Source organism: Lepisosteus platostomus, chromosome 2, assembly GCF_059453375.1.
Source record: "Lepisosteus platostomus isolate fLepPlt1 chromosome 2, fLepPlt1.hap1, whole genome shotgun sequence".
Lineage (NCBI taxonomy): Eukaryota > Metazoa > Chordata > Actinopteri > Semionotiformes > Lepisosteidae > Lepisosteus > Lepisosteus platostomus.
In genome coordinates this window covers 36,767,936-36,794,429 of record NC_142612.1, presented here as the reverse complement: position 1 = coordinate 36,794,429, position 26,494 = coordinate 36,767,936, and positions in this window count along the sequence as shown.

Below are 26,494 nucleotides of genomic sequence, written 5' to 3'. Positions count from 1 at the left end.
GACCAAACTTGCAGAAACATGTTTTTTTCTGCTGAAAAACACGTTTTGACAATTTCTGCACACTGGGGTTAAGAGCTGAGTGTGTGGGCTCTTCAGCGGTCTGAAAAAACGCGTTTATTTCGTGCTGAAAAACACGTTTTGAAAAGGGTGCTGTTATTGCCCCATAAGTTGCATGGGGGTGACCAAACTTGCAGAAACATGTTTATTTCTGCTGAAAAACACGTTTTGACACTTTCTGCACACTGGGGTTAAGAGCTGAGTGTGTGGGCTCTTCTGAGCCTTGCAGTTACATAGGGATTCAGCGGTCTGAAAAAACGCGTTTATTTCGGGCTGAAAAACACGTTTTGAAAAGGGTGCTTTTACTGCCCCATAAGTTGCATGGGTGTGACCAAACTTGCAGAAACATGTTTTTTTCTGCTGAAAAACACGTTTTGACACTTTCTGCACACTGGGGTTAAGAGCTGAGTGTGTGGGCTCTTCTGAGCCTTGCAGCTACATTGGGATTCATCGGTCTGAAAAAACGCGTTTATTTCGGGCTGAAAAACACGTTTTGAAAAGTGTGCTGTTACTGCCCCATAAGTTGCATGGGGGTGACAAAACTTTCAGAAACGTTTATTTCTGCTGAAATATATGTTTTGACACTTTCTGCACACTGGGGTTAAGATCTGAGTGTGTGGGCTCTTCTGAGCCTTGCAGTTACATAGGGATTCAGCGGTCTGAAAAAACGCGTTTATTTCGGGCTGAAAAACACGTTTTGAAAAGGGTGCTGTTACTGCCCCATAAGTTGCATGGGGGTGACCAAACTTGCAGAAACATGTTTATTTCTGCTGAAAAACACGTTTTGACACTTTCTGCACACTGGGGTTAAGAGCTGAGTGTGTGGGCTCTTCTGAGCCTTGCAGCTACATTGGGATTCAGCGGTCTGAAAATACGCGTTTATTTCGAGCTGAAAAACACGTTTTGAAAAGAGTGCTGTTACTGCCCCATAAGTTGCATGGGTGTGACCAAACTTGCAGAAACATGTTTTTTTCTGCTGAAAAACACGTTTTGACACTTTCTGCACACTGGGGTTAAGAGCTGAGTGTGTGGGCTCTTCTGAGCCTTGCAGCTACATTGGGATTCATCGGTCTGAAAAAACGCGTTTATTTCGGGCTGAAAAACACGTTTTGAAAAGTGTGCTGTTACTGCCCCATAAGTTGCATGGGGGTGACAAAACTTTCAGAAACGTTTATTTCTGCTGAAATATATGTTTTGACACTTTCTGCACACTGGGGTTAAGATCTGAGTGTGTGGGCTCTTCTGAGCCTTGCAGTTACATAGGGATTCAGCGGTCTGAAAAAACGCGTTTATTTCGGGCTGAAAAACACGTTTTGAAAAGGGTGCTGTTACTGCCCCATAAGTTGCATGGGGGTGACCAAACTTGCAGAAACATGTTTATTTCTGCTGAAAAACACGTTTTGACACTTTCTGCACACTGGGGTTAAGAGCTGAGTGTGTGGGCTCTTCTGAGCCTTGCAGCTACATTGGGATTCAGCGGTCTGAAAATACGCGTTTATTTCGAGCTGAAAAACACGTTTTGAAAAGAGTGCTGTTACTGCCCCATAAGTTGCATGGGGGTGACCAAACTTGCAGAAACATGTTTTTTTCTGCTGAAAAACACGTTTTGACACTTTCTGCACACTGGGGTTAAGAGCTGAGTGTGTGGGCTCTTCAGCGGTCTGAAAAAACGCGTTTATTTCGGGCTGAAAAACACGTTTTGAAAAGGGTGCTTTTACTGCCCCATAAGTTGCATGGGGGTGACCAAACTTGCAGAAACATGTTTTTTTCTGCTGAAAAACACGTTTTGACACTTTTTGCACACTGGGGTTAAGAGCTGAGTGTGTGGGCTCTTCTGAGCCTTGCAGCTACATAGGGATTCAGCGGTCTGAAAAAACGCGTTTATTTCGTGCTGAACAACACGTTTTGAAAAGTGTGCTGTTACTGCCCCATAAGTTGCATGGGGGTGACAAAACTTTCAGAAACGTTTATTTCTGCTGAAATATATGTTTTGACACTTTCTGCACACTGGGGTTAAGATCTGAGTGTGTGGGCTCTTCTGAGCCTTGCAGTTACATAGGGATTCAGCGGTCTGAAAAAACGCGTTTATTTCGGGCTGAAAAACACGTTTTGAAAAGGGTGCTGTTACTGCCCCATAAGTTGCATGGGGGTGACCAAACTTGCAGAAACATGTTTATTTCTGCTGAAAAACACGTTTTGACACTTTCTGCACACTGGGGTTAAGAGCTGAGTGTGTGGGCTCTTCAGCGGACTGAAAAAACGCGTTTATTTCGGGCTGAAAAACACGTTTTGAAAAGGGTGCTGTTACTGCCCCATAAGTTGCATGGGTGTGACCAAACTTGCAGAAACATGTTTTTTTCTGCTGAAAAACACGTTTTGACACTTTCTGCACACTGGGGTTAAGAGCTGAGTGTGTGGGCTTTTCTGAGCCTTGCAGCTACATAGGGATTCAGCGGTCTGAAAAAACGCGTTTATTTCGTGCTGAACAACACGTTTTGCAAAGTGTGCTGTTACTGCCCCATGTTGCATGGGGGTGACCAAACTTGCAGAAACATGTTTATTTCTGCTGAAAAACACGTTTTGACACTTTCTGCACACTGGGGTTAAGAACTGAGTGTGTGGGCTCTTCAGCGGTCTGAAAAAACGCGTTTATTTCAGGCTGAAAAACATGTTTTGAAAAGGGTGCTGTTACTGCCCCATAAGTTGCATGGGGGTGATCAAACTTGCAGAAACATGTTTATTTCTGCTGAAAAACACGTTTTGACACTTTCTGCACACTGGGGTTAAGAGCTGAGTGTGTGGGCTCTTCTGAGCCTTGCAGTTACATAGGGATTCAGCGGTATGAAAAAACGCGTTTATTTCGAGGTGAAAAACACGTTTTGAAAAGGGTACTGTTACTGCCCCATAAGTTGCATGTGGGTGACCAAACTTGCAGAAACATGTTTATTTCTGCTGAAAAACACGTTTTGACACTTTCTGCACACTGGGGTTAAGAGCTGAGTGTGTGGGCTCTTCAGCGGTCTGAAAAAACGCGTTTATTTTGTGCTGAAAAACACGTTTTGAAAAGGGTGCTGTTACTGCCCCATAAGTTGCATGGGGGTGACCAAACTTGCAGAAACATGTTTATTTCTGCTGAAAAACACGTTTTGACACTTTCTGCACACTGGGGTTAAGAGCTGAGTGTGTGGGCTCTTCTGAGCCTTGCAGTTACATAGGGATTCAGCGGTCTGAAAAAACGCGTTTATTTCGTGCTGAAAAACACGTTTTGAAAAGGGTGCTTTTACTGCCCCATAAGTTGCATGGGGGTGACCAAACTTGCAGAAACATGTTTTATTCTGCTGAAAAACACGTTTTGACACTTTCTGCACACTGGGGTTAAGAGCTGAGTGTGTGGGCTTTTCTGAGCCTTGCAGCTACATAGGGATTCAGCGGTCTGAAAAAACGTGTTTATTTCGTGCTGAACAACACGTTTTGAAAAGTGTGCTGTTACTGCCCCATAAGTTGCATGGGGGTGACAAAACTTTCAGAAAAGTTTATTTCTGCTGAAATATATGTTTTGACACTTTCTGCACACTGGGGTTAAGAGCTGAGTGTGTGGGCTCTTCTGAGCCTTTTCAGTTACATAGGGATTCAGCGGTATGAAAAAACGCGTTTATTTCGGGCTGAAAAACACGTTTTGAAAAGGGTGCTGTTACTGCCCCATAAGTTGCATGGGGGTGACCAAACTTGCAGAAACATGTTTATTTCTGCTGAAAAACACGTTTTGACACTTTCTGCACACTGGGGTTAAGAGCTGAGTGTGTGGGCTCTTCTGAGCCTTGCAGTTACATAGGGATTCAGCGGTCTGAAAAAACGCGTTTATTTCGGGCTGAAAAACACGTTTTGAAAAGGGTGCTTTTACTGCCCCATAAGTTGCATGGGGGTGACCAAACTTGCAGAAACATGTTTTTTTCTGCTGAAAAACACGTTTTGACACTTTCTGCACACTGGGGTTAAGAGCTGAGTGTGTGGGCTCTTCTGAGCCTTGCAGCTACATAGGGATTCAGCGGTCTGAAAAAACGCGTTTATTTCGTGCTGAACAACACGTTTTGAAAACTGTGCTGTTACTGCCCCATAAGTTGCATGGGGGTGACAAAACTTTCAGAAACGTTTATTTCTGCTGAAATATATGTTTTGACACTTTCTGCACACTGGGGTTAAGATCTGAGTGTGTGGGCTCTTCTGAGCCTTGCAGTTACATAGGGATTCAGCGGTCTGAAAAAACGCGTTTATTTCGGGCTGAAAAACACGTTTTGAAAAGGGTGCTGTTACTGCCCCATAAGTTGCATGGGGGTGACCAAACTTGCAGAAACGTTTATTTCTGCTGAAAAACACGTTTTGACACTTTCTGCACACTGGGGTTAAGAGCTGAGTGTGTGGGCTCTTCTGAGCCTTGCAGTTACATAGGGATTCAGCGGTCTGAAAAAACGCGTTTATTTCGGGCTGAAAAACACGTTTTGAAAAGGGTGCTGTTACTGCCCCATAAGTTGCATGGGGGTGACCAAACTTGCAGAAACATGTTTATTTCTGCTGAAAAACACGTTTTGACACTTTCTGCACACTGGGGTTAAGAGCTGAGTGTGTGGGCTCTTCTGAGCCTTGCAGCTACATTGGGATTCAGCGGTCTGAAAATACGCGTTTATTTCGAGCTGAAAAACACGTTTTGAAAAGAGTGCTGTTACTGCCCCATAAGTTGCATGGGGGTGACCAAACTTGCAGAAACATGTTTTTTTCTGCTGAAAAACACGTTTTGACACTTTCTGCACACTGGGGTTAAGAGCTGAGTGTGTGGGCTCTTCAGCGGTCTGAAAAAACGCGTTTATTTCGTGCTGAAAAACACGTTTTGAAAAGGGTGCTGTTACTGCCCCATAAGTTGCATGGGGGTGACCAAACTTGCAGAAACATGTTTATTTCTGCTGAAAAACACGTTTTGACACTTTCTGCACACTGGGGTTAAGAGCTGAGTGTGTGGGCTCTTCTGAGCCTTGCAGTTACATAGGGATTCAGCGGTCTGAAAAAACGCGTTTATTTCGGGCTGAAAAACACGTTTTGAAAAGGGTGCTTTTACTGCCCCATAAGTTGCATGGGGGTGACCAAACTTGCAGAAACATGTTTATTTCTGCTGAAAAACACGTTTTGACACTTTCTGCACACTGGGGTTAAGAGCTGAGTGTGTGGGCTCTTCAGCGGTCTGAAAAAACGCGTTTATTTCGGGCTGAAAAACACGTTTTGAAAAGGGTGCTGTTACTGCCCCATAAGTTGCATGGGGGTGACCAAACTTGCAGAAATATGTTTATTTCTGCTGAAAAACACGTTTTGACACTTTCTGCACACTGGGGTTAAGAGCTGAGTGTGTGGGCTCTTCTGAGCCTTGCAGTTACATAGGGATTCAGCGGTCTGAAAAAACGCGTTTATTTCGGGCTGAAAAACACGTTTTGAAAAGGGTGCTGTTGCTGCCCCATAAGTTGCATGGGTGTGACCAAACTTGCAGAAACATGTTTTTTTCTGCTGAAAAACACGTTTTGACACTTTCTGCACACTGGGGTTAAGAGCTGAGTGTGTGGGCTTTTCTGAGCCTTGCAGCTACATAGGGATTCAGCGGTCTGAAAAAACGCGTTTATTTCGTGCTGAACAACACGTTTTGCAAAGTGTGCTGTTACTGCCCCATAAGTTGCATGGGGGTGACCAAACTTGCAGAAACATGTTTATTTCTGCTGAAAAACACGTTTTGACACTTTCTGCACACTGGGGTTAAGAGCTGAGTGTGTGGGCTCTTCAGCGGTCTGAAAAAACGCGTTTATTTCGGGCTGAAAAACACGTTTTGAAAAGGGTGCTGTTACTGCCCCATAAGTTGCATGGGGGTGACCAAACTTGCAGAAATATGTTTATTTCTGCTGAAAAACACGTTTTGACACTTTCTGCACACTGGGGTTAAGAGCTGAGTGTGTGGGCTCTTCTGAGCCTTGCAGTTACATAGGGATTCAGCGGTCTGAAAAAACGCGTTTATTTCGGGCTGAAAAACACGTTTTGAAAAGGGTGCTGTTGCTGCCCCATAAGTTGCATGGGTGTGACCAAACTTGCAGAAACATGTTTTTTTCTGCTGAAAAACACGTTTTGACACTTTCTGCACACTGGGGTTAAGAGCTGAGTGTGTGGGCTTTTCTGAGCCTTGCAGCTACATAGGGATTCAGCGGTCTGAAAAAACGCGTTTATTTCGTGCTGAACAACACGTTTTGCAAAGTGTGCTGTTACTGCCCCATAAGTTGCATGGGGGTGACCAAACTTGCAGAAACATGTTTATTTCTGCTGAAAAACACGTTTTGACACTTTCTGCACACTGGGGTTAAGAACTGAGTGTGTGGGCTCTTCAGCGGTCTGAAAAAACGCGTTTATTTCGGGCTGAAAAACACGTTTTGAAAAGGGTGCTGTTACTGCCCCATAAGTTGCATGGGGGTGACCAAACTTGCAGAAATATGTTTATTTCTGCTGAAAAACACGTTTTGACACTTTCTGCACACTGGGGTTAAGAGCTGAGTGTGTGGGCTCTTCTGAGCCTTGCAGTTACATAGGGATTCAGCGGTCTGAAAAAACGCGTTTATTTCGGGCTGAAAAACACGTTTTGAAAAGGGTGCTGTTGCTGCCCCATAAGTTGCATGTGGGTGACCAAACTTGCAGAAACATGTTTATTTCTGCTGAAAAACACGTTTTGACACTTTCTGCACACTGGGGTTAAGAGCTGAGTGTGTGGGCTCTTCTGAGCCTTGCAGCTACATTGGGATTCAGCGGACTGAAAATACGCGTTTATTTCGAGCTGAAAAACACGTTTTGAAAAGAGTGCTGTTACTGCCCCATAAGTTGCATGGGGGTGACCAAACTTGCAGAAACATGTTTTTTTCTGCTGAAAAACACGTTTTGACACTTTCTGCACACTGGGGTTAAGAGCTGAGTGTGTGGGCTCTTCAGCGGTCTGAAAAAACGCGTTTATTTCGGGCTGAAAAACACGTTTTGAAAAGGGTGCTGTTACTGCCCCATAAGTTGCATGGGGGTGACCAAACTTGCAGAAACATGTTTATTTCTGCTGAAAAACACGTTTTGACACTTTCTGCACACTGGGGTTAAGAGCTGAGTGTGTGGGCTCTTCTGAGCCTTGCAGTTACATAGGGATTCAGCGGTCTGAAAAAACGCGTTTATTTCGGGCTGAAAAACACGTTTTGAAAAGGGTGCTGTTACTGCCCCATAAGTTGCATGGGGGTGACCAAACTTGCAGAAACATGTTTATTTCTGCTGAAAAACACGTTTTGACACTTTCTGCACACTGGGGTTAAGAACTGAGTGTGTGGGCTCTTCAGCGGTCTGAAAAAACGCGTTTATTTCGGGCTGAAAAACACGTTTTGAAAAGGGTGCTGTTACTGCCCCATAAGTTGCATGAGGGTGATCAAACTTGCAGAAACATGTTTATTTCTGCTGAAAAACACGTTTTGACACTTTCTGCACACTGGGGTTAAGAGCTGAGTGTGTGGGCTCTTCTGAGCCTTGCAGTTACATAGGGATTCAGCGGTCTGAAAAAACGCGTTTATTTCGGGCTGAAAAACACGTTTTGAAAAGGGTGCTGTTACTGCCCCATAAGTTGCATGGGGGTGACCAAACTTGCAGAAACATGTTTATTTCTGCTGAAAAACACGTTTTGACACTTTCTGCACACTGGGGTTAAGAGCTGAGTGTGTGGGCTCTTCAGCGGTCTGAAAAAACGCGTTTATTTCGGGCTGAAAAACACGTTTTGAAAAGGGTGCTGTTACTGCCCCATAAGTTGCATGGGGGTGACCAAACTTGCAGAAACATGTTTATTTCTGCTGAAAAACACGTTTTGACACTTTCTGCACACTGGGGTTAAGAGCTGAGTGTGTGGGCTCTTCTGAGCCTTGCAGTTACATAGGGATTCAGCGGTCTGAAAAAACGCGTTTATTTCGTGCTGAAAAACACGTTTTGAAAAGGGTGCTGTTACTGCCCCATAAGTTGCATGGGGTGTGACCAAACTTGCAGAAACATGTTTATTTCTGCTGAAAAACACGTTTTGACACTTTCTGCACACTGGGGTTAAGAGCTGAGTGTGTGGGCTCTTCTGAGCCTTGCAGTTACATAGGGATTCAGCGGTCTGAAAAAACGCGTTTATTTCGGGCTGAAAAACACGTTTTGAAAAGTGTGCTGTTGCTGCCCCATAAGTTGCATGGGTGTGACCAAACTTGCAGAAACATGTTTTTTTCTGCTGAAAAACACGTTTTGACACTTTCTGCACACTGGGGTTAAGAGCTGAGTGTGTGGGCTCTTCAGCGGTCTGAAAAAACGCGTTTATTTTGTGCTGAAAAACACGTTTTGAAAAGGGTGCTGTTACTGCCCCATAAGTTGCATGGGGGTGACCAAACTTGCAGAAACATGTTTATTTCTGCTGAAAAACACGTTTTGACACTTTCTGCACACTGGGGTTAAGAGCTGAGTGTGTGGGCTCTTCTGAGCCTTGCAGTTACATAGGGATTCAGCGGTCTGAAAAAACGCGTTTATTTCGTGCTGAAAAACACGTTTTGAAAAGGGTGCTTTTACTGCCCCATAAGTTGCATGGGGGTGACCAAACTTGCAGAAACATGTTTTATTCTGCTGAAAAACACGTTTTGACACTTTCTGCACACTGGGGTTAAGAGCTGAGTGTGTGGGCTTTTCTGAGCCTTGCAGCTACATAGGGATTCAGCGGTCTGAAAAAACGTGTTTATTTCGTGCTGAACAACACGTTTTGAAAAGTGTGCTGTTACTGCCCCATAAGTTGCATGGGGGTGACAAAACTTTCAGAAAAGTTTATTTCTGCTGAAATATATGTTTTGACACTTTCTGCACACTGGGGTTAAGAGCTGAGTGTGTGGGCTCTTCTGAGCCTTTTCAGTTACATAGGGATTCAGCGGTATGAAAAAACGCGTTTATTTCGGGCTGAAAAACACGTTTTGAAAAGGGTGCTGTTACTGCCCCATAAGTTGCATGGGGGTGACCAAACTTGCAGAAACATGTTTATTTCTGCTGAAAAACACGTTTTGACACTTTCTGCACACTGGGGTTAAGAGCTGAGTGTGTGGGCTCTTCTGAGCCTTGCAGTTACATAGGGATTCAGCGGTCTGAAAAAACGCGTTTATTTCGGGCTGAAAAACACGTTTTGAAAAGGGTGCTTTTACTGCCCCATAAGTTGCATGGGGGTGACCAAACTTGCAGAAACATGTTTTTTTCTGCTGAAAAACACGTTTTGACACTTTCTGCACACTGGGGTTAAGAGCTGAGTGTGTGGGCTCTTCTGAGCCTTGCAGCTACATAGGGATTCAGCGGTCTGAAAAAACGCGTTTATTTCGTGCTGAACAACACGTTTTGAAAACTGTGCTGTTACTGCCCCATAAGTTGCATGGGGGTGACAAAACTTTCAGAAACGTTTATTTCTGCTGAAATATATGTTTTGACACTTTCTGCACACTGGGGTTAAGATCTGAGTGTGTGGGCTCTTCTGAGCCTTGCAGTTACATAGGGATTCAGCGGTCTGAAAAAACGCGTTTATTTCGGGCTGAAAAACACGTTTTGAAAAGGGTGCTGTTACTGCCCCATAAGTTGCATGGGGGTGACCAAACTTGCAGAAACGTTTATTTCTGCTGAAAAACACGTTTTGACACTTTCTGCACACTGGGGTTAAGAGCTGAGTGTGTGGGCTCTTCTGAGCCTTGCAGTTACATAGGGATTCAGCGGTCTGAAAAAACGCGTTTATTTCGGGCTGAAAAACACGTTTTGAAAAGGGTGCTGTTACTGCCCCATAAGTTGCATGGGGGTGACCAAACTTGCAGAAACATGTTTATTTCTGCTGAAAAACACGTTTTGACACTTTCTGCACACTGGGGTTAAGAGCTGAGTGTGTGGGCTCTTCTGAGCCTTGCAGCTACATTGGGATTCAGCGGTCTGAAAATACGCGTTTATTTCGAGCTGAAAAACACGTTTTGAAAAGAGTGCTGTTACTGCCCCATAAGTTGCATGGGGGTGACCAAACTTGCAGAAACATGTTTATTTCTGCTGAAAAACACGTTTTGACACTTTCTGCACACTGGGGTTAAGAGCTGAGTGTGTGGGCTCTTCTGAGCCTTGCAGTTACATAGGGATTCAGCGGTCTGAAAAAACGCGTTTATTTCGTGCTGAAAAACACGTTTTGAAAAGGGTGCTGTTACTGCCCCATAAGTTGCATGGGGTGTGACCAAACTTGCAGAAACATGTTTATTTCTGCTGAAAAACACGTTTTGACACTTTCTGCACACTGGGGTTAAGAGCTGAGTGTGTGGGCTCTTCTGAGCCTTGCAGTTACATAGGGATTCAGCGGTCTGAAAAAACGCGTTTATTTCGGGCTGAAAAACACGTTTTGAAAAGTGTGCTGTTGCTGCCCCATAAGTTGCATGGGTGTGACCAAACTTGCAGAAACATGTTTTTTTCTGCTGAAAAACACGTTTTGACACTTTCTGCACACTGGGGTTAAGAGCTGAGTGTGTGGGCTTTTCTGAGCCTTGCAGCTACATAGGGATTCAGCGGTCTGAAAAAACGCGTTTATTTCGTGCTGAACAACACGTTTTGCAAAGTGTGCTGTTACTGCCCCATAAGTTGCATGGGGGTGACCAAACTTGCAGAAACATGTTTATTTCTGCTGAAAAACACGTTTTGACACTTTCTGCACACTGGGGTTAAGAACTGAGTGTGTGGGCTCTTCAGCGGTCTGAAAAAACGCGTTTATTTCAGGCTGAAAAACATGTTTTGAAAAGGGTGCTGTTACTGCCCCATAAGTTGCATGGGGGTGACAAAACTTTCAGAAACGTTTATTTCTGCTGAAATATATGTTTTGACACTTTCTGCACACTGGGGTTAAGAGCTGAGTGTGTGGGCTCTTCTGAGCCTTTTCAGTTACATAGGGATTCAGCGGTATGAAAAAACGCGTTTATTTCGGGCTGAAAAACACGTTTTGAAAAGGGTGCTGTTACTGCCCCATAAGTTGCATGGGGGTGACCAAACTTGCAGAAACATGTTTATTTCTGCTGAAAAACACGTTTTGACACTTTCTGCACACTGGGGTTAAGAGCTGAGTGTGTGGGCTCTTCTGAGCCTTGCAGCTACATTGGGATTCAGCGGTCTGAAAATACGCGTTTATTTCGAGCTGAAAAACACGTTTTGAAAAGAGTGCTGTTACTGCCCCATAAGTTGCATGGGGGTGACCAAACTTGCAGAAACATGTTTTTTTCTGCTGAAAAACACGTTTTGACACTTTCTGCACACTGGGGTTAAGAGCTGAGTGTGTGGGCTCTTCAGCGGTCTGAAAAAACGCGTTTATTTCGTGCTGAAAAACACGTTTTGAAAAGGGTGCTGTTACTGCCCCATAAGTTGCATGGGGGTGACCAAACTTGCAGAAACATGTTTATTTCTGCTGAAAAACACGTTTTGACACTTTCTGCACACTGGGGTTAAGAGCTGAGTGTGTGGGCTCTTCTGAGCCTTGCAGTTACATAGGGATTCAGCGGTCTGAAAAAACGCGTTTATTTCGGGCTGAAAAACACGTTTTGAAAAGGGTGCTTTTACTGCCCCATAAGTTGCATGGGGGTGACCAAACTTGCAGAAACATGTTTATTTCTGCTGAAAAACACGTTTTGACACTTTCTGCACACTGGGGTTAAGAGCTGAGTGTGTGGGCTCTTCAGCGGTCTGAAAAAACGCGTTTATTTCGGGCTGAAAAACACGTTTTGAAAAGGGTGCTGTTACTGCCCCATAAGTTGCATGGGGGTGACCAAACTTGCAGAAATATGTTTATTTCTGCTGAAAAACACGTTTTGACACTTTCTGCACACTGGGGTTAAGAGCTGAGTGTGTGGGCTCTTCTGAGCCTTGCAGTTACATAGGGATTCAGCGGTCTGAAAAAACGCGTTTATTTCGGGCTGAAAAACACGTTTTGAAAAGGGTGCTGTTGCTGCCCCATAAGTTGCATGGGTGTGACCAAACTTGCAGAAACATGTTTTTTTCTGCTGAAAAACACGTTTTGACACTTTCTGCACACTGGGGTTAAGAGCTGAGTGTGTGGGCTTTTCTGAGCCTTGCAGCTACATAGGGATTCAGCGGTCTGAAAAAACGCGTTTATTTCGTGCTGAACAACACGTTTTGCAAAGTGTGCTGTTACTGCCCCATAAGTTGCATGGGGGTGACCAAACTTGCAGAAACATGTTTATTTCTGCTGAAAAACACGTTTTGACACTTTCTGCACACTGGGGTTAAGAGCTGAGTGTGTGGGCTCTTCAGCGGTCTGAAAAAACGCGTTTATTTCGGGCTGAAAAACACGTTTTGAAAAGGGTGCTGTTACTGCCCCATAAGTTGCATGGGGGTGACCAAACTTGCAGAAATATGTTTATTTCTGCTGAAAAACACGTTTTGACACTTTCTGCACACTGGGGTTAAGAGCTGAGTGTGTGGGCTCTTCTGAGCCTTGCAGTTACATAGGGATTCAGCGGTCTGAAAAAACGCGTTTATTTCGGGCTGAAAAACACGTTTTGAAAAGGGTGCTGTTGCTGCCCCATAAGTTGCATGGGTGTGACCAAACTTGCAGAAACATGTTTTTTTCTGCTGAAAAACACGTTTTGACACTTTCTGCACACTGGGGTTAAGAGCTGAGTGTGTGGGCTCTTCAGCGGTCTGAAAAAACGCGTTTATTTCGGGCTGAAAAACACGTTTTGAAAAGGGTGCTGTTACTGCCCCATAAGTTGCATGGGGGTGACCAAACTTGCAGAAACATGTTTATTTCTGCTGAAAAACACGTTTTGACACTTTCTGCACACTGGGGTTAAGAGCTGAGTGTGTGGGCTCTTCTGAGCCTTGCAGCTACATTGGGATTCAGCGGACTGAAAATACGCGTTTATTTCGAGCTGAAAAACACGTTTTGAAAAGAGTGCTGTTACTGCCCCATAAGTTGCATGGGGGTGACCAAACTTGCAGAAACATGTTTTTTTCTGCTGAAAAACACGTTTTGACACTTTCTGCACACTGGGGTTAAGAGCTGAGTGTGTGGGCTCTTCAGCGGTCTGAAAAAACGCGTTTATTTCGGGCTGAAAAACACGTTTTGAAAAGGGTGCTGTTACTGCCCCATAAGTTGCATGGGGGTGACCAAACTTGCAGAAACATGTTTATTTCTGCTGAAAAACACGTTTTGACACTTTCTGCACACTGGGGTTAAGAGCTGAGTGTGTGGGCTCTTCTGAGCCTTGCAGTTACATAGGGATTCAGCGGTCTGAAAAAACGCGTTTATTTCGGGCTGAAAAACACGTTTTGAAAAGGGTGCTGTTACTGCCCCATAAGTTGCATGGGGGTGACCAAACTTGCAGAAACATGTTTATTTCTGCTGAAAAACACGTTTTGACACTTTCTGCACACTGGGGTTAAGAACTGAGTGTGTGGGCTCTTCAGCGGTCTGAAAAAACGCGTTTATTTCGGGCTGAAAAACACGTTTTGAAAAGGGTGCTGTTACTGCCCCATAAGTTGCATGAGGGTGATCAAACTTGCAGAAACATGTTTATTTCTGCTGAAAAACACGTTTTGACACTTTCTGCACACTGGGGTTAAGAGCTGAGTGTGTGGGCTCTTCTGAGCCTTGCAGTTACATAGGGATTCAGCGGTCTGAAAAAACGCGTTTATTTCGGGCTGAAAAACACGTTTTGAAAAGGGTGCTGTTACTGCCCCATAAGTTGCATGGGGGTGACCAAACTTGCAGAAACATGTTTATTTCTGCTGAAAAACACGTTTTGACACTTTCTGCACACTGGGGTTAAGAGCTGAGTGTGTGGGCTCTTCAGCGGTCTGAAAAAACGCGTTTATTTCGGGCTGAAAAACACGTTTTGAAAAGGGTGCTGTTACTGCCCCATAAGTTGCATGGGGGTGACCAAACTTGCAGAAACATGTTTATTTCTGCTGAAAAACACGTTTTGACACTTTCTGCACACTGGGGTTAAGAGCTGAGTGTGTGGGCTCTTCAGCGGTCTGAAAAAACGCGTTTATTTCGGGCTGAAAAACACGTTTTGAAAAGGGTGCTGTTACTGCCCCATAAGTTGCATGGGGGTGACCAAACTTGCAGAAATATGTTTATTTCTGCTGAAAAACACGTTTTGACACTTTCTGCACACTGGGGTTAAGAGCTGAGTGTGTGGGCTCTTCTGAGCCTTGCAGTTACATAGGGATTCAGCGGTCTGAAAAAACGCGTTTATTTCGGGCTGAAAAACACGTTTTGAAAAGGGTGCTGTTGCTGCCCCATAAGTTGCATGGGTGTGACCAAACTTGCAGAAACATGTTTTTTTCTGCTGAAAAACACGTTTTGACACTTTCTGCACACTGGGGTTAAGAGCTGAGTGTGTGGGCTTTTCTGAGCCTTGCAGCTACATAGGGATTCAGCGGTCTGAAAAAACGCGTTTATTTCGTGCTGAACAACACGTTTTGCAAAGTGTGCTGTTACTGCCCCATAAGTTGCATGGGGGTGACCAAACTTGCAGAAACATGTTTATTTCTGCTGAAAAACACGTTTTGACACTTTCTGCACACTGGGGTTAAGAGCTGAGTGTGTGGGCTCTTCTGAGCCTTGCAGTTACATAGGGATTCAGCGGTATGAAAAAACGCGTTTATTTCGAGCTGAAAAACACGTTTTGAAAAGGGTACTGTTACTGCCCCATAAGTTGCATGTGGGTGACCAAACTTGCAGAAACATGTTTATTTCTGCTGAAAAACACGTTTTGACACTTTCTGCACACTGGGGATAAGAGCTGAGTGTGTGGGCTCTTCTGAGCCTTGCAGCTACATTGGGATTCAGCGGTCTGAAAATACGCATTTATTTCGAGCTGAAAAACACGTTTTGAAAAGAGTGCTGTTACTGCCCCATAAGTTGCATGGGGGTGACCAAACTTGCAGAAACATGTTTTTTTCTGCTGAAAAACACGTTTTGACACTTTCTGCACACTGGGGTTAAGAGCTGAGTGTGTGGGCTCTTCAGCGGTCTGAAAAAACGCGTTTATTTCGGGCTGAAAAACACGTTTTGAAAAGGGTGCTGTTACTGCCCCATAAGTTGCATGGGGGTGATCAAACTTGCAGAAACATGTTTATTTCTGCTGAAAAACACGTTTTGACACTTTCTGCACACTGGGGTTAAGAGCTGAGTGTGTGGGCTCTTCTGAGCCTTGTAGTTACATAGGGATTCAGCGGTCTGAAAAAACGCGTTTATTTCGGGCTGAAAAACACGTTTTGAAAAGGGTGCTGTTACTGCCCCATAAGTTGCATGGGGGTGACCAAACTTGCAGAAACATGTTTATTTCTGCTGAAAAACACGTTTTGACACTTTCTGCACACTGGGGTTAAGAGCTGAGTGTGTGGGCTCCTCTGAGCCTTGCAGCTACATAGGGATTCAGCGGTTTGAAAAAACGCGTTTATTTCGTGCTGAAAAACACGTTTTGAAAAGGGTGCTGTTACTGCCCCTTAAGTTGCATGGGGGTGATCAAACTTGCAGAAACATGTTTATTTCTGCTGAAAAACACGTTTTGACACTTTCTGCACACTGGGGTTAAGAGCTGAGTGTGTGGGCTCTTCTGAGCCTTGCAGCTACATTGGGATTCAGCGGTCTGAAAATACGCGTTTATTTCGAGCTGAAAAACACGTTTTGAAAAGAGTGCTGTTACTGCCCCATAAGTTGCATGGGGGTGACCAAACTTGCAGAAACATGTTTATTTCTGCTGAAAAACACGTTTTGATACTTTCTGCACACTGGGGTTAAGAACTGAGTGTGTGGGCTCTTCAGCGGTCTGAAAAAACGCGTTTATTTCGGGCTGAAAAACACGTTTTGAAAAGGGTGCTGTTACTGCCCCATAAGTTGCATGGGGGTGACCAAATTTCAGAAACATGTTTATTTCTGCTGAAAAACACGTTTTGACACTTTCTGCACACTGGGGTTAAGAGCTGAGTGTGTGGGCTCTTCTGAGCCTTGCAGTTACATAGGGATTCAGCGGTCTGAAAAAACGCGTTTATTTCGTGCTGAAAAACACGTTTTGAAAAGGGTGCTGTTACTGCCCCATAAGTTGCATGGGGGTGACCAAACTTGCAGAAACATGTTTATTTCTGCTGAAAAACACGTTTTGACACTTTCTGCACACTGGGGTTAAGAGCTGAGTGTGTGGGCTCTTCTGAGCCTTGCAGCTACATTGGGATTCAGCGGTCTGAAAATACGCGTTTATTTCGAGCTGAAAAACACGTTTTGAAAAGAGTGCTGTTACTGCCCCATAAGTTGCATGGGGGTGACCAAACTTGCAGAAACATGTTTTTTTCTGCTGAAAAACACGTTTTGACACTTTCTGCACACTGGGGTTAAGAGCTGAGTGTGTGGGCTCTTCAGCGGTCTGAAAAAACGCGTTTATTTCGGGCTGAAAAACACGTTTTGAAAAGGGTGCTGTTACTGCCCCATAAGTTGCATGGGGGTGACCAAACTTGCAGAAACATGTTTATTTCTGCTGAAAAACACGTTTTGACACTTTCTGCACACTGGGGTTAAGAGCTGAGTGTGTGGGCTCTTCTGAGCCTTGCAGTTACATAGGGATTCAGCGGTCTGAAAAAACGCGTTTATTTCGGGCTGAAAAACACGTTTTGAAAAGGGTGCTGTTACTGCCCCATAAGTTGCATGGGGGTGACCAAACTTGCAGAAACATGTTTATTTCTGCTGAAAAACACGTTTTGACACTTTCTGCACACTGGGGTTAAGAACTGAGTGTGTGGGCTCTTCAGCGGTCTGAAAAAACGCGTTTATTTCGGGCTGAAAAACACGTTTTGAAAAGGGTGCTGTTACTGCCCCATAAGTTGCATGAGGGTGATCAAACTTGCAGAAACATGTTTATTTCTGCTGAAAAACACGTTTTGACACTTTCTGCACACTGGGGTTAAGAGCTGAGTGTGTGGGCTCTTCTGAGCCTTGCAGTTACATAGGGATTCAGCGGTCTGAAAAAACGCGTTTATTTCGGGCTGAAAAACACGTTTTGAAAAGGGTGCTGTTACTGCCCCATAAGTTGCATGGGGGTGACCAAACTTGCAGAAACATGTTTATTTCTGCTGAAAAACACGTTTTGACACTTTCTGCACACTGGGGTTAAGAGCTGAGTGTGTGGGCTCTTCAGCGGTCTGAAAAAACGCGTTTATTTCGGGCTGAAAAACACGTTTTGAAAAGGGTGCTGTTACTGCCCCATAAGTTGCATGGGGGTGACCAAACTTGCAGAAACATGTTTATTTCTGCTGAAAAACACGTTTTGACACTTTCTGCACACTGGGGTTAAGAGCTGAGTGTGTGGGCTCTTCTGAGCCTTGCAGTTACATAGGGATTCAGCGGTCTGAAAAAACGCGTTTATTTCGTGCTGAAAAACACGTTTTGAAAAGGGTGCTGTTACTGCCCCATAAGTTGCATGGGGTGTGACCAAACTTGCAGAAACATGTTTATTTCTGCTGAAAAACACGTTTTGACACTTTCTGCACACTGGGGTTAAGAGCTGAGTGTGTGGGCTCTTCTGAGCCTTGCAGTTACATAGGGATTCAGCGGTCTGAAAAAACGCGTTTATTTCGGGCTGAAAAACACGTTTTGAAAAGTGTGCTGTTGCTGCCCAATAAGTTGCATGGGTGTGACCAAACTTGCAGAAACATGTTTTTTTCTGCTGAAAAACACGTTTTGACACTTTCTGCACACTGGGGTTAAGAGCTGAGTGTGTGGGCTTTTCTGAGTCTTGCAGCTACATAGGGATTCAGCGGTCTGAAAAAACGCGTTTATTTCGTGCTGAACAACACGTTTTGCAAAGTGTGCTGTTACTGCCCCATAAGTTGCATGGGGGTGACCAAACTTGCAGAAACATGTTTATTTCTGCTGAAAAACACGTTTTGACACTTTCTGCACACTGGGGTTAAGAACTGAGTGTGTGGGCTCTTCAGCGGTCTGAAAAAACGCGTTTATTTCAGGCTGAAAAACATGTTTTGAAAAGGGTGCTGTTACTGCCCCATAAGTTGCATGGGGGTGACAAAACTTTCAGAAACGTTTATTTCTGCTGAAATATATGTTTTGACACTTTCTGCACACTGGGGTTAAGAGCTGAGTGTGTGGGCTCTTCTGAGCCTTTTCAGTTACATAGGGATTCAGCGGTATGAAAAAACGCGTTTATTTCGGGCTGAAAAACACGTTTTGAAAAGGGTGCTGTTACTGCCCCATAAGTTGCATGGGGGTGACCAAACTTGCAGAAACATGTTTATTTCTGCTGAAAAACACGTTTTGACACTTTCTGCACACTGGGGTTAAGAGCTGAGTGTGTGGGCTCTTCTGAGCCTTGCAGCTACATTGGGATTCAGCGGTCTGAAAATACGCGTTTATTTCGAGCTGAAAAACACGTTTTGAAAAGAGTGCTGTTACTGCCCCATAAGTTGCATGGGGGTGACCAAACTTGCAGAAACATGTTTTTTTCTGCTGAAAAACACGTTTTGACACTTTCTGCACACTGGGGTTAAGAGCTGAGTGTGTGGGCTCTTCAGCGGTCTGAAAAAACGCGTTTATTTCGTGCTGAAAAACACGTTTTGAAAAGGGTGCTGTTACTGCCCCATAAGTTGCATGGGGGTGACCAAACTTGCAGAAACATGTTTATTTCTGCTGAAAAACACGTTTTGACACTTTCTGCACACTGGGGTTAAGAGCTGAGTGTGTGGGCTCTTCTGAGCCTTGCAGTTACATAGGGATTCAGCGGTCTGAAAAAACGCGTTTATTTCGGGCTGAAAAACACGTTTTGAAAAGGGTGCTTTTACTGCCCCATAAGTTGCATGGGGGTGACCAAACTTGCAGAAACATGTTTATTTCTGCTGAAAAACACGTTTTGACACTTTCTGCACACTGGGGTTAAGAGCTGAGTGTGTGGGCTCTTCAGCGGTCTGAAAAAACGCGTTTATTTCGGGCTGAAAAACACGTTTTGAAAAGGGTGCTGTTACTGCCCCATAAGTTGCATGGGGGTGACCAAACTTGCAGAAATATGTTTATTTCTGCTGAAAAACACGTTTTGACACTTTCTGCACACTGGGGTTAAGAGCTGAGTGTGTGGGCTCTTCTGAGCCTTGCAGTTACATAGGGATTCAGCGGTCTGAAAAAACGCGTTTATTTCGGGCTGAAAAACACGTTTTGAAAAGGGTGCTGTTGCTGCCCCATAAGTTGCATGGGTGTGACCAAACTTGCAGAAACATGTTTTTTTCTGCTGAAAAACACGTTTTGACACTTTCTGCACACTGGGGTTAAGAGCTGAGTGTGTGGGCTTTTCTGAGCCTTGCAGCTACATAGGGATTCAGCGGTCTGAAAAAACGCGTTTATTTCGTGCTGAACAACACGTTTTGCAAAGTGTGCTGTTACTGCCCCATAAGTTGCATGGGGGTGACCAAACTTGCAGAAACATGTTTATTTCTGCTGAAAAACACGTTTTGACACTTTCTGCACACTGGGGTTAAGAGCTGAGTGTGTGGGCTCTTCTGAGCCTTGCAGTTACATAGGGATTCAGCGGTATGAAAAAACGCGTTTATTTCGAGCTGAAAAACACGTTTTGAAAAGGGTACTGTTACTGCCCCATAAGTTGCATGTGGGTGACCAAACTTGCAGAAACATGTTTATTTCTGCTGAAAAACACGTTTTGACACTTTCTGCACACTGGGGATAAGAGCTGAGTGTGTGGGCTCTTCTGAGCCTTGCAGCTACATTGGGATTCAGCGGTCTGAAAATACGCATTTATTTCGAGCTGAAAAACACGTTTTGAAAAGAGTGCTGTTACTGCCCCATAAGTTGCATGGGGGTGACCAAACTTGCAGAAACATGTTTTTTTCTGCTGAAAAACACGTTTTGACACTTTCTGCACACTGGGGTTAAGAGCTGAGTGTGTGGGCTCTTCAGCGGTCTGAAAAAACGCGTTTATTTCGGGCTGAAAAACACGTTTTGAAAAGGGTGCTGTTACTGCCCCATAAGTTGCATGGGGGTGATCAAACTTGCAGAAACATGTTTATTTCTGCTGAAAAACACGTTTTGACACTTTCTGCACACTGGGGTTAAGAGCTGAGTGTGTGGGCTCTTCTGAGCCTTGTAGTTACATAGGGATTCAGCGGTCTGAAAAAACGCGTTTATTTCGGGCTGAAAAACACGTTTTGAAAAGGGTGCTGTTACTGCCCCATAAGTTGCATGGGGGTGACCAAACTTGCAGAAACATGTTTATTTCTGCTGAAAAACACGTTTTGACACTTTCTGCACACTGGGGTTAAGAGCTGAGTGTGTGGGCTCCTCTGAGCCTTGCAGCTACATAGGGATTCAGCGGTTTGAAAAAACGCGTTTATTTCGTGCTGAAAAACACGTTTTGAAAAGGGTGCTGTTACTGCCCCTTAAGTTGCATGGGGGTGATCAAACTTGCAGAAACATGTTTATTTCTGCTGAAAAACACGTTTTGACACTTTCTGCACACTGGGGTTAAGAGCTGAGTGTGTGGGCTCTTCTGAGCCTTGCAGCTACATTGGGATTCAGCGGTCTGAAAATACGCGTTTATTTCGAGCTGAAAAACACGTTTTGAAAAGAGTGCTGTTACTGCCCCATAAGTTGCATGGGGGTGACCAAACTTGCAGAAACATGTTTATTTCTGCTGAAAAACACGTTTTGATACTTTCTGCACACTGGGGTTAAGAACTGAGTGTGTGGGCTCTTCAGCGGTCTGAAAAAACGCGTTTATTTCGGGCTGAAAAACACGTTTTGAAAAGGGTGCTGTTACTGCCCCATAAGTTGCATGGGGGTGACCAAATTTCAGAAACATGTTTATTTCTGCTGAAAAACACGTTTTGACACTTTCTGCACACTGGGGTTAAGAGCTGAGTGTGTGGGCTCTTCTGAGCCTTGCAGTTACATAGGGATTCAGCGGTCTGAAAAAACGCGTTTATTTCGTGCTGAAAAACACGTTTTGAAAAGGGTGCTGTTACTGCCCCAAAAGTTGCATGGGGGTGACCAAACTTGCAGAAACATGTTTATTTCTGCTGAAAAACACGTTTTGACACTTTCTGCACACTGGGGTTAAGAGCTGAGTGTGTGGGCTCTTCTGAGCCTTGCAGCTACATTGGGATTCAGCGGTCTGAAAATACGCGTTTATTTCGAGCTGAAAAACACGTTTTGAAAAGAGTGCTGTTACTGCCCCATAAGTTGCATGGGGGTGACCAAACTTGCAGAAACATGTTTTTTTCTGCTGAAAAACACGTTTTGACACTTTCTGCACACTGGGGTTAAGAGCTGAGTGTGTGGGCTCTTCAGCGGTCTGAAAAAACGCGTTTATTTCGGGCTGAAAAACACGTTTTGAAAAGGGTGCTGTTACTGCCCCATAAGTTGCATGGGGGTGACCAAACTTGCAGAAACATGTTTATTTCTGCTGAAAAACACGTTTTGACACTTTCTGCACACTGGGGTTAAGAGCTGAGTGTGTGGGCTCTTCTGAGCCTTGCAGTTACATAGGGATTCAGCGGTCTGAAAAAACGCGTTTATTTCGGGCTGAAAAACACGTTTTGAAAAGGGTGCTGTTACTGCCCCATAAGTTGCATGGGGGTGACCAAACTTGCAGAAACATGTTTATTTCTGCTGAAAAACACGTTTTGACACTTTCTGCACACTGGGGTTAAGAACTGAGTGTGTGGGCTCTTCAGCGGTCTGAAAAAACGCGTTTATTTCGGGCTGAAAAACACGTTTTGAAAAGGGTGCTGTTACTGCCCCATAAGTTGCATGAGGGTGATCAAACTTGCAGAAACATGTTTATTTCTGCTGAAAAACACGTTTTGACACTTTCTGCACACTGGGGTTAAGAGCTGAGTGTGTGGGCTCTTCTGAGCCTTGCAGTTACATAGGGATTCAGCGGTCTGAAAAAACGCGTTTATTTCGGGCTGAAAAACACGTTTTGAAAAGGGTGCTGTTACTGCCCCATAAGTTGCATGGGGGTGACCAAACTTGCAGAAACATGTTTATTTCTGCTGAAAAACACGTTTTGACACTTTCTGCACACTGGGGTTAAGAGCTGAGTGTGTGGGCTCTTCAGCGGTCTGAAAAAACGCGTTTATTTCGGGCTGAAAAACACGTTTTGAAAAGGGTGCTGTTACTGCCCCATAAGTTGCATGGGGGTGACCAAACTTGCAGAAACATGTTTATTTCTGCTGAAAAACACGTTTTGACACTTTCTGCACACTGGGGTTAAGAGCTGAGTGTGTGGGCTCTTCTGAGCCTTGCAGTTACATAGGGATTCAGCGGTCTGAAAAAACGCGTTTATTTCGTGCTGAAAAACACGTTTTGAAAAGGGTGCTGTTACTGCCCCATAAGTTGCATGGGGTGTGACCAAACTTGCAGAAACATGTTTATTTCTGCTGAAAAACACGTTTTGACACTTTCTGCACACTGGGGTTAAGAGCTGAGTGTGTGGGCTCTTCTGAGCCTTGCAGTTACATAGGGATTCAGCGGTCTGAAAAAACGCGTTTATTTCGGGCTGAAAAACACGTTTTGAAAAGTGTGCTGTTGCTGCCCAATAAGTTGCATGGGTGTGACCAAACTTGCAGAAACATGTTTTTTTCTGCTGAAAAACACGTTTTGACACTTTCTGCACACTGGGGTTAAGAGCTGAGTGTGTGGGCTTTTCTGAGCCTTGCAGCTACATAGGGATTCAGCGGTCTGAAAAAACGCGTTTATTTCGTGCTGAACAACACGTTTTGCAAAGTGTGCTGTTACTGCCCCATAAGTTGCATGGGGGTGACCAAACTTGCAGAAACATGTTTATTTCTGCTGAAAAACACGTTTTGACACTTTCTGCACACTGGGGTTAAGAACTGAGTGTGTGGGCTCTTCAGCGGTCTGAAAAAACGCGTTTATTTCAGGCTGAAAAACATGTTTTGAAAAGGGTGCTGTTACTGCCCCATAAGTTGCATGGGGGTGACAAAACTTTCAGAAACGTTTATTTCTGCTGAAATATATGTTTTGACACTTTCTGCACACTGGGGTTAAGAGCTGAGTGTGTGGGCTCTTCTGAGCCTTTTCAGTTACATAGGGATTCAGCGGTATGAAAAAACGCGTTTATTTCGGGCTGAAAAACACGTTTTGAAAAGGGTGCTGTTACTGCCCCATAAGTTGCATGGGGGTGACCAAACTTGCAGAAACATGTTTATTTCTGCTGAAAAACACGTTTTGACACTTTCTGCACACTGGGGTTAAGAGCTGAGTGTGTGGGCTCTTCTGAGCCTTGCAGCTACATTGGGATTCAGCGGTCTGAAAATACGCGTTTATTTCGAGCTGAAAAACACGTTTTGAAAAGAGTGCTGTTACTGCCCCATAAGTTGCATGGGGGTGACCAAACTTGCAGAAACATGTTTTTTTCTGCTGAAAAACACGTTTTGACACTTTCTGCACACTGGGGTTAAGAGCTGAGTGTGTGGGCTCTTCAGCGGTCTGAAAAAACGCGTTTATTTCGTGCTGAAAAACACGTTTTGAAAAGGGTGCTGTTACTGCCCCATAAGTTGCATGGGGGTGACCAAACTTGCAGAAACATGTTTATTTCTGCTGAAAAACACGTTTTGACACTTTCTGCACACTGGGGTTAAGAGCTGAGTGTGTGGGCTCTTCTGAGCCTTGCAGTTACATAGGGATTCAGCGGTCTGAAAAAACGCGTTTATTTCGGGCTGAAAAACACGTTTTGAAAAGGGTGCTTTTACTGCCCCATAAGTTGCATGGGGGTGACCAAACTTGCAGAAACATGTTTATTTCTGCTGAAAAACACGTTTTGACACTTTCTGCACACTGGGGTTAAGAGCTGAGTGTGTGGGCTCTTCAGCGGTCTGAAAAAACGCGTTTATTTCGGGCTGAAAAACACGTTTTGAAAAGGGTGCTGTTACTGCCCCATAAGTTGCATGGGGGTGACCAAACTTGCAGAAATATGTTTATTTCTGCTGAAAAACACGTTTTGACACTTTCTGCACACTGGGGTTAAGAGCTGAGTGTGTGGGCTCTTCTGAGCCTTGCAGTTACATAGGGATTCAGCGGTCTGAAAAAACGCGTTTATTTCGGGCTGAAAAACACGTTTTGAAAAGGGTGCTGTTGCTGCCCCATAAGTTGCATGGGTGTGACCAAACTTGCAGAAACATGTTTTTTTCTGCTGAAAAACACGTTTTGACACTTTCTGCACACTGGGGTTAAGAGCTGAGTGTGTGGGCTTTTCTGAGCCTTGCAGCTACATAGGGATTCAGCGGTCTGAAAAAACGCGTTTATTTCGTGCTGAACAACACGTTTTGCAAAGTGTGCTGTTACTGCCCCATAAGTTGCATGGGGGTGACCAAACTTGCAGAAACATGTTTATTTCTGCTGAAAAACACGTTTTGACACTTTCTGCACACTGGGGTTAAGAACTGAGTGTGTGGGCTCTTCAGCGGTCTGAAAAAACGCGTTTATTTCAGGCTGAAAAACATGTTTTGAAAAGGGTGCTGTTACTGCCCCATAAGTTGCATGGGGGTGATCAAACTTGCAGAAACATGTTTATTTCTGCTGAAAAACACGTTTTGACACTTTCTGCACACTGGGGTTAAGAGCTGAGTGTGTGGGCTCTTCTGAGCCTTGCAGTTACATAGGGATTCAGCGGTATGAAAAAACGCGTTTATTTCGAGCTGAAAAACACGTTTTGAAAAGGGTACTGTTACTGCCCCATAAGTTGCATGTGGGTGACCAAACTTGCAGAAACATGTTTATTTCTGCTGAAAAACACGTTTTGACACTTTCTGCACACTGGGGTTAAGAGCTGAGTGTGTGGGCTCTTCTGAGCCTTGCAGCTACATTGGGATTCAGCGGCTGAAAATACGCGTTTATTTCGAGCTGAAAAACACGTTTTGAAAAGAGTGCTGTTACTGCCCCATAAGTTGCATGGGGGTGACCAAACTTGCAGAAACATGTTTTTTTCTGCTGAAAAACACGTTTTGACACTTTCTGCACACTGGGGTTAAGAGCTGAGTGTGTGGGCTCTTCAGCGGTCTGAAAAAACGCGTTTATTTCGGGCTGAAAAACACGTTTTGAAAAGGGTGCTGTTACTGCCCCATAAGTTGCATGGGGGTGACCAAACTTGCAGAAACATGTTTATTTCTGCTGAAAAACACGTTTTGACACTTTCTGCACACTGGGGTTAAGAGCTGAGTGTGTGGGCTCTTCTGAGCCTTGCAGTTACATAGGGATTCAGCGGTCTGAAAAAACGCGTTTATTTCGGGCTGAAAAACACGTTTTGAAAAGGGTGCTGTTACTGCCCCATAAGTTGCATGGGGGTGACCAAACTTGCAGAAACATGTTTATTTCTGCTGAAAAACACGTTTTGACACTTTCTGCACACTGGGGTTAAGAACTGAGTGTGTGGGCTCTTCAGCGGTCTGAAAAAACGCGTTTATTTCGGGCTGAAAAACACGTTTTGAAAAGGGTGCTGTTACTGCCCCATAAGTTGCATGAGGGTGATCAAACTTGCAGAAACATGTTTATTTCTGCTGAAAAACACGTTTTGACACTTTCTGCACACTGGGGTTAAGAGCTGAGTGTGTGGGCTCTTCTGAGCCTTGCAGTTACATAGGGATTCAGCGGTCTGAAAAAACGCGTTTATTTCGGGCTGAAAAACACGTTTTGAAAAGGGTGCTGTTACTGCCCCATAAGTTGCATGGGGGTGACCAAACTTGCAGAAACATGTTTATTTCTGCTGAAAAACACGTTTTGACACTTTCTGCACACTGGGGTTAAGAGCTGAGTGTGTGGGCTCTTCAGCGGTCTGAAAAAACGCGTTTATTTCGGGCTGAAAAACACGTTTTGAAAAGGGTGCTGTTACTGCCCCATAAGTTGCATGGGGGTGACCAAACTTGCAGAAACATGTTTATTTCTGCTGAAAAACACGTTTTGACACTTTCTGCACACTGGGGTTAAGAACTGAGTGTGTGGGCTCTTCAGCGGTCTGAAAAAACGCGTTTATTTCGGGCTGAAAAACACGTTTTGAAAAGGGTGCTGTTACTGCCCCATAAGTTGCATGAGGGTGATCAAACTTGCAGAAACATGTTTATTTCTGCTGAAAAACACGTTTTGACACTTTCTGCACACTGGGGTTAAGAGCTGAGTGTGTGGGCTCTTCTGAGCCTTGCAGTTACATAGGGATTCAGCGGTCTGAAAAAACGCGTTTATTTCGGGCTGAAAAACACGTTTTGAAAAGGGTGCTGTTACTGCCCCATAAGTTGCATGGGGGTGACCAAACTTGCAGAAACATGTTTATTT